Here is a 6271-nt window from a genome sequence, read left to right as displayed (position 1 = left end):
CTATGGCTAAGCTGACCCTGTGCTCCATCCAACTTTGGAGAGAATAAGGGCAGCTCTATGCCATAGACTGCCCCTCTTGACCTCATTCCCTAGCTGAGTCAGGAAGAAGTAACCTACACCTATACTGTAAAAAAACAAAAAGGAAAGTGGATCCTTTCTCCCTCTACAGTTTTATAAATACCTGATTTTACTGAAAAATGTTGTTTCCATACAGAAAAGGTTCCTAGAATTACTTATTGGTGACTAGGAAAATTAATAGCTTCAGAAGATTCTGGGAACTTTCAAATATATCCAAAATTGGGGTTCAAACCTGTCAATATCTGATGTGCCTTGTACACGTCTTTCCTTTGATTTACAAATGCAAGTCAGTCAGTACATTACCTGTTTTCTTTTCTCAAAGAAAGTCTTAAGCAGATTTAGAAGATTGGCACTTGTTCAATATTTGTTGCATGATCTGAGTCAGATGATCTCACAGATGATGCCAGAAGCTGAGCTGTCACCGGAGATCCTGGGCGGAGTATGGAGAATATTCACAGTATATATCTGAGCTCTGAGCGCAGGGCTCTCTACCTACATTCCTTTGTCTATTGAAGCTCAAGACTCAATATACAACCAACCCAGCCATGAAGATCGCAGTAGCTTTTCTGCTGGTGGCTCTGAGCTTCTGCTACCAGGGTAAGTAACCTTGAAATTATTACAGGACTTTGAGCAGAAGCCTCCATATTCACTGTGAATACCTAGAAGGCTTTATGACCGACATCTCTCTCCTATGTTAGTGGGGTGCATGGGGAGACAGAGGTGCTGTTTATATTCTAAATGTGGTTGTTTAACTGTAGGAATATGATACCCACTGACAATTTTACATTAGTTACACTTACCAGGGCAGGGGGTGGTTTGCAAAGAAATTGTCACAGAGAATGAGTACAGGGTTATATTAGGCATATCAAACCTATTGGCATCTTTAACTTAATTAATGTATTTTCCTTAGACTACCAAATAAACCTAGCAGCAACATTAAATTCAAGCTCTTCTTTGACAGGCACTAGAGGTCACGTTGTTTCGGTAAGTTCAAACTTTTGTTCTTCTCAACTCCTGCAAAAGTAAAATGTATTAAATTGATATTACTGTATCAGAACATTTTGCACTTTTGCATCCACTGTGTCTACCTCTGTGTATATGTGTGTGTCTGTCTCTGTATTTCTCTGTGTCTGTGTCTGTATCTGTTGACTGATCCCAATAAAGTGACTTTGCTGCTTTGTAAATTTCCCATGAGAAGTTCTCAAAAATCACTGCTCTTATCCTTCCATTCAGGCCAGCGTAAATAATACTCAGGTTTCGGTAAGTCCAAACTTGATTTCTTCTGAACTATTGCAAAAGTATAAAGTATTAAATTGATGTTACTGTATCAGAAAATATTGTTCTTTGTAGCCACTGTGTCTATCTCTGTGTTCATTTACATTACATTAGGGACTTCTATTCCGCCTATACCTTATTTATGTGAATTATGTGCATGTCTGTATCTGTCTGTTTGTGACAAGTTTCAAGTTTTTATTCGTATTTAATAAATCGCTTATATAATTTACTAAGGGATGGTTAACAAGACTAAGTATGTTATAATGCCTCTGAATTGTTCCATGGTGCGACCTCACCTTGACTATTGCATTCATTGTGGACTACTTATTTCAAGAAAGATATAGCAGTGCTAGAAAAGGTTCAATGAAGAGCAACCAAGATGATAAAGGGGATGGTACTCCTTTCATATGAGGAAAGACTAAAAAGGTTAGGGCTCTCTAGCTTGGAAAAGTGACAGCTGAGCGGAGATATGATTTAAGCCTTCAAAATCCTGAGTGGAGTAGAACGGGTACAAGTGGATTGATTTTTCACTCCATCAAATTATAAAGACTAGGGGACACTCAAAGAAGTTACAGGGAAATACTTTCAAAACCAGTGGTTGTGGTATGAGCGGATAGCGTAGCTTGTTTTAAGAAAGGTTTGGACAATTTCCTGGAGCAAAAGTCCATAGTCTGTTATTGAGAAAGACATGAGGGAAGCCACTGCTTGCCCTGGATCGATAGCATGGAATAGTGCTACTACTTGGGTTTTGGCCAGGTACTAGTGACCTGGATTGGCCACCATGAGGATGGGCTACTGATTTAGTTGGACCATTGGTCTGATCCAGTAGGCTATTATTATGTTCTTATCTTCTTATGTACCACTGTGTGTGTGTTCATATGTTTGTCTGCCTCTATTGATTGGTCAATAAAGTGACTTTGCTGCTCTGGGACTTTCCTGTGTGAAGTTCTTATCTAAAATCACTGCTTTCATTCTTCCATTTAGAGTAACACCACAAGTGATGATCAAGTAGGTCCAAACTTTATTTCTTCTGAACTATTGCAGAAGTATATTAAATTGATGTTACTGTATCACAAAATCTACTTCTTTGTAGCCACTGTGTCTGTCTTTGTGTGAATTTACATGACTGGGTTCATATCTGTGTTGGTGTCAATTTATCTACATCTATTGCTTGATGCCTGTAAAGTGACTTTCTCTATGACTTTCCCATGAGAAGTTCTTGTCTAAAATCACAGCTTTCATTCTATATCTCAACATCTATTTTTTTGTACCCTCTTTAAAGATTATCAGTACTCTTCGTACGACAACATTCTCAGTGACCGCCCCCACGATTTGGAACTCCTTGCCTTTACACATAAGAGTGGAAACAAATTTAGAGAAATTTAAAGGGTTCATTGAAATGTTTCATTTTTAAAGACTATTCTGTACATAACATTAACATTCGCATTCCCGTCACCTGCAACAGAAAGTTAATCACCATCAATCAATAATCACACAACTCAATTTTATTGGAAGAAATATTTGGCCGCAGCTTTATTATCTATCTGAATATTATCTCCACTTACACTACAATCCGTGTCCAAAAACCAACAAACCCCCAATGCATATTTCACACACCCCCAGGGAGCTATTCAGTGTTGAAACTAGCTCCCGTTAAGTCTTTAAACTTATAACATTCCCTCAAACATGAACCATGGTGACGCAAGGCCATGCTTCCCAACGCAGCGGTATCGCATACAAGTGTTACATTTATTTATTTATTAACTGCTCATCTCCCAGATCAAACTGGGCCAAACCCATTTTCTGCCCCACCCAAAGCTGCGACCACCTCCCCCAACCCTATAAGCTCTACCAAACCTACACAAGTCAACATAAAACCTGTACCCACATACCTCCTCTCCATAACACTTACACAAAACATAACACCAGCACAAATGGGAGGGAAGGAGGGATAATCTTTTCCAGAAGAAAGTACTGTACTGTTCCCCTTTCCTCACAGAACTCACTCCAGCCTGCCACAACACCCAACAATCACATGACTGCTCCACCCCATCACCTTAGAAACCTCCCTAATCATTTTTCTTTCTTACAAGCCCTGTTTATTAACCCTTTCTTAACTCCTCTTATAAACTTGTCAATCCTTATTCTATAGACCCTTGACAACACTTCATATATTCCTCTCACCCTCTGCCCCCCATTTTACCCACACCATCATTTAATAAATATTACCAGCAGGTGATATCAGCTCAGCTAATGTTATATCACACCAGATGAATCTGGTGTTCTTCTTTAATCTTACTTTTTCTTTTTTAACTTCTTTCTTCTTTTCGTACCTGTCAATAGGTATTCAGCAGTATTGAATTTGTTTCCCTTTATTCCCATTGTATTTTCTGTTAATGTCTTCTAGCCTAAACTTTATTGTGGTTCCTCCTCTTTCCTTGTTATTTGTCATTTTCTTTTTGTATTTAGTTTTTATATGTCTTTGTTTAAATTTTGTATTCCCCCTTTTTTTACTATTGTATTTCACCTAGAATTCAAGATAGGCGAGTTATCAAATTTTAAATAAAGTTGAAACTTGAACTTGATCAAATGGCTCACCTTCAGGGCCGCCATCAGGGCAGTACTACCAGTCCTGCATTCAGGGGCCCGGAGGTGACAGGAGGCCCGGGCTCCCCCAGGGTCCTACGCAGTGTTCCCTCTAAGGCAGCGGTCTCAAACACGCGGCCCGCGTGTGGCTCTACAGGTTTTATTTGTGGCCCGCGGTCTAGAGGCGATCATTCTCTTCCTTTTGGAGCAGCAGCCGGTTCGTTCGTTCAAAGCTGCGGGTTGGCGGCTCCTTGCGCTATCCACTCCTGCATCGGAAGCCTCTCTGATGTCACACCATCAGAGAGGCTTCAGACGCAGGCGCGGATCTCGCAAGGAGCCGCCACCTGCGGCTTTGAACGAATAAGCTGGCCAGACACGCTGCTGCTCCAGTGGCGTACCAAGGGGGGAGCGGTCAACTGTTCTCCTTAGCGTGCGGCTCGCGGCTCGTCTAGAGCAGTGGTGCCCAACCTGCTTCCCTTCCCTTCTCACTTCTGCCATCGGGGATCAGGCCGGCACTGTGTCTTTAATCTCCCTGCTTCTCTTCCCTGCTGGGCCGACCAACTCTCGCGGCGGCCCGACATCAATTCTGACGTCGAGAGGACGTTCTGGCTAGCCAATCGCTGCCTGGCTGCCCGGAACGTCCTTTCCGACGTTAGAATTGACGTCGGGCGGCGAGAGTTGATCGGCCCCGTGCAGAAGAGAAGCAGGGAGATTTCGGCCTGTTCCCGATTGCGACAGCGGCAGCAGTCTATTCCGCGGCGGTGGTGGCATGGGGGAGGCAGGAAGGAAGAAAGAAAGAAGGTGTGTGTGTGGGGGGGACAGGGAGCCAGAAAAAAAAGCAAAAAATGGGGCACGGAGGAAGGAAGGAAGAAAGAAAGAAGGGGGGGGACAGGGAACCAGAAACAAAGCAAAATAATGGGGCACAGAATCAGAGAAAGACAGACATAGAGAAAGAAAGAAAAAGTTGGGGGTGGGAATGAGGTCTGGAGGAGAAGAAGCATACAGGAGGCTGAAAGAAGGGAAGAAATATTGGATGCACAGTCAGAAGAATAAAGTGCAACCAGATGAAATTACCAAACAAAAGTAGGAAAATGATTTTATTTTCAATTTAGTGATCAAAATGTGTCTGAATTTATATATGCTGTCTATATTTTGCACTATGGCCCCCTTTTACTAAATCGCAATAGTGTTTTTTTAGTGCAGGGAGCCTATGAGCATCGAGCGCAGCGCTGGGCATTTAGCGCAGTTCCCTGTGCTAAAAACTGCTATTGTGGTTTAATAAAAAGGATGAGTGGTATATTTGTCTATTTTTGTATGGTTGTTACTGAGGTGACAATGCATAGAGTCATCTGCCTTGACCTCTTTGAAAAAAACCCAGAATAGGAATGATAATTAACATTTTCTCAGCGTATAGTGTGCTTTGTGTTTTTTAATTTTATTTTTGGTAGATCATTTTGACTTGGTCATTTTAAAGTAGCTCGCAAGCCCAAAAATTTTGGGCATCTCTGAGCTAGAGCGTTGAAATTGTGTATTTCTATTTTATCCTCCCCTTTTACAAAACTGTGGAGCGTTTTTTAGCGCCAGCCGTGGTGGTAGCAGCTCTGATGCTCAGAATTCTATGAGCGTCAGGGCTGTTACCATAGTGGCTAAAATCCACACTACAGTTTTGCAAAAGGGGGAGGGGTTCGTTTGTGATGACATATTCCATACTAGGCGAAGGTGTTTTCTGTGTTCTGTGTGTTCGAAAGACATGGTTTTCTGTTAGGATTGACGGTGTAGGATTGATCTGTGCTGGTCTGGCTTGTTTAGTTTTACAATGGGTGTATTGATGTACTGCTCACTGCAATATGTAAGATGCTGCCTTTTCCTAGGTACTCATGTGTGACGTGTGGTTTGTTAATAAAAATCATGTTTTTCTTACAGATGGGGGGGGTGCCAAAAAATGATGGGCCCCGGGTGTTACATATGCTAGGTATGCCACTGTATGTAAAGATACCAGAAAGCTGGCATAGCAAAAACTTTAAGTAAATTGTTATTCTTCTAAGTTTTGAGTATTTAACCCTCCCACAATCTCACGGGCACTCGTTTCAAGTTTATTGAGATTTTGATTTAAACGCAATATCAAATATTTTCAATGCGTATAACAAAAATAAATTTGGGGAAATAAATAAAACCATTTGAACAATAAACATACAAACATATCCATAGATGATTAAAAATACATAAGGAGTACAAGGATAAACTACATTTGTTTAAAAATGCGTCCTCCGCGCCTGCTCATAAATTTGTGGAGTATGTAACTTGTCGCTCATGCATATTTTTTTTTGCACAC

General features: G+C 41.3%; 1 long non-coding RNA gene across 1 annotated transcript; it reads left to right on the top strand.

Annotated features, from left to right (window-relative positions):
• The first annotated feature begins 468 nt into the window (after window positions 1-468).
• On the top strand, window positions 469-2361 carry LOC117354752. The gene is made up of 4 exons (XR_004538235.1): window positions 469-675; window positions 1040-1062; window positions 1312-1338; window positions 2338-2361. It is a non-coding gene; the product is annotated as an uncharacterized LOC117354752 (long non-coding RNA).
• Window positions 2362-6271: the final 3910 nt, after the last annotated feature.

This window comes from Geotrypetes seraphini, chromosome 2 (genome assembly GCF_902459505.1).
Source record: "Geotrypetes seraphini chromosome 2, aGeoSer1.1, whole genome shotgun sequence".
Classification (NCBI taxonomy): Eukaryota; Metazoa; Chordata; class Amphibia; order Gymnophiona; family Dermophiidae; genus Geotrypetes; species Geotrypetes seraphini.
Note: the sequence above shows the minus strand (reverse complement) of the source record. Positions and strands in the feature narration are given on the sequence as shown.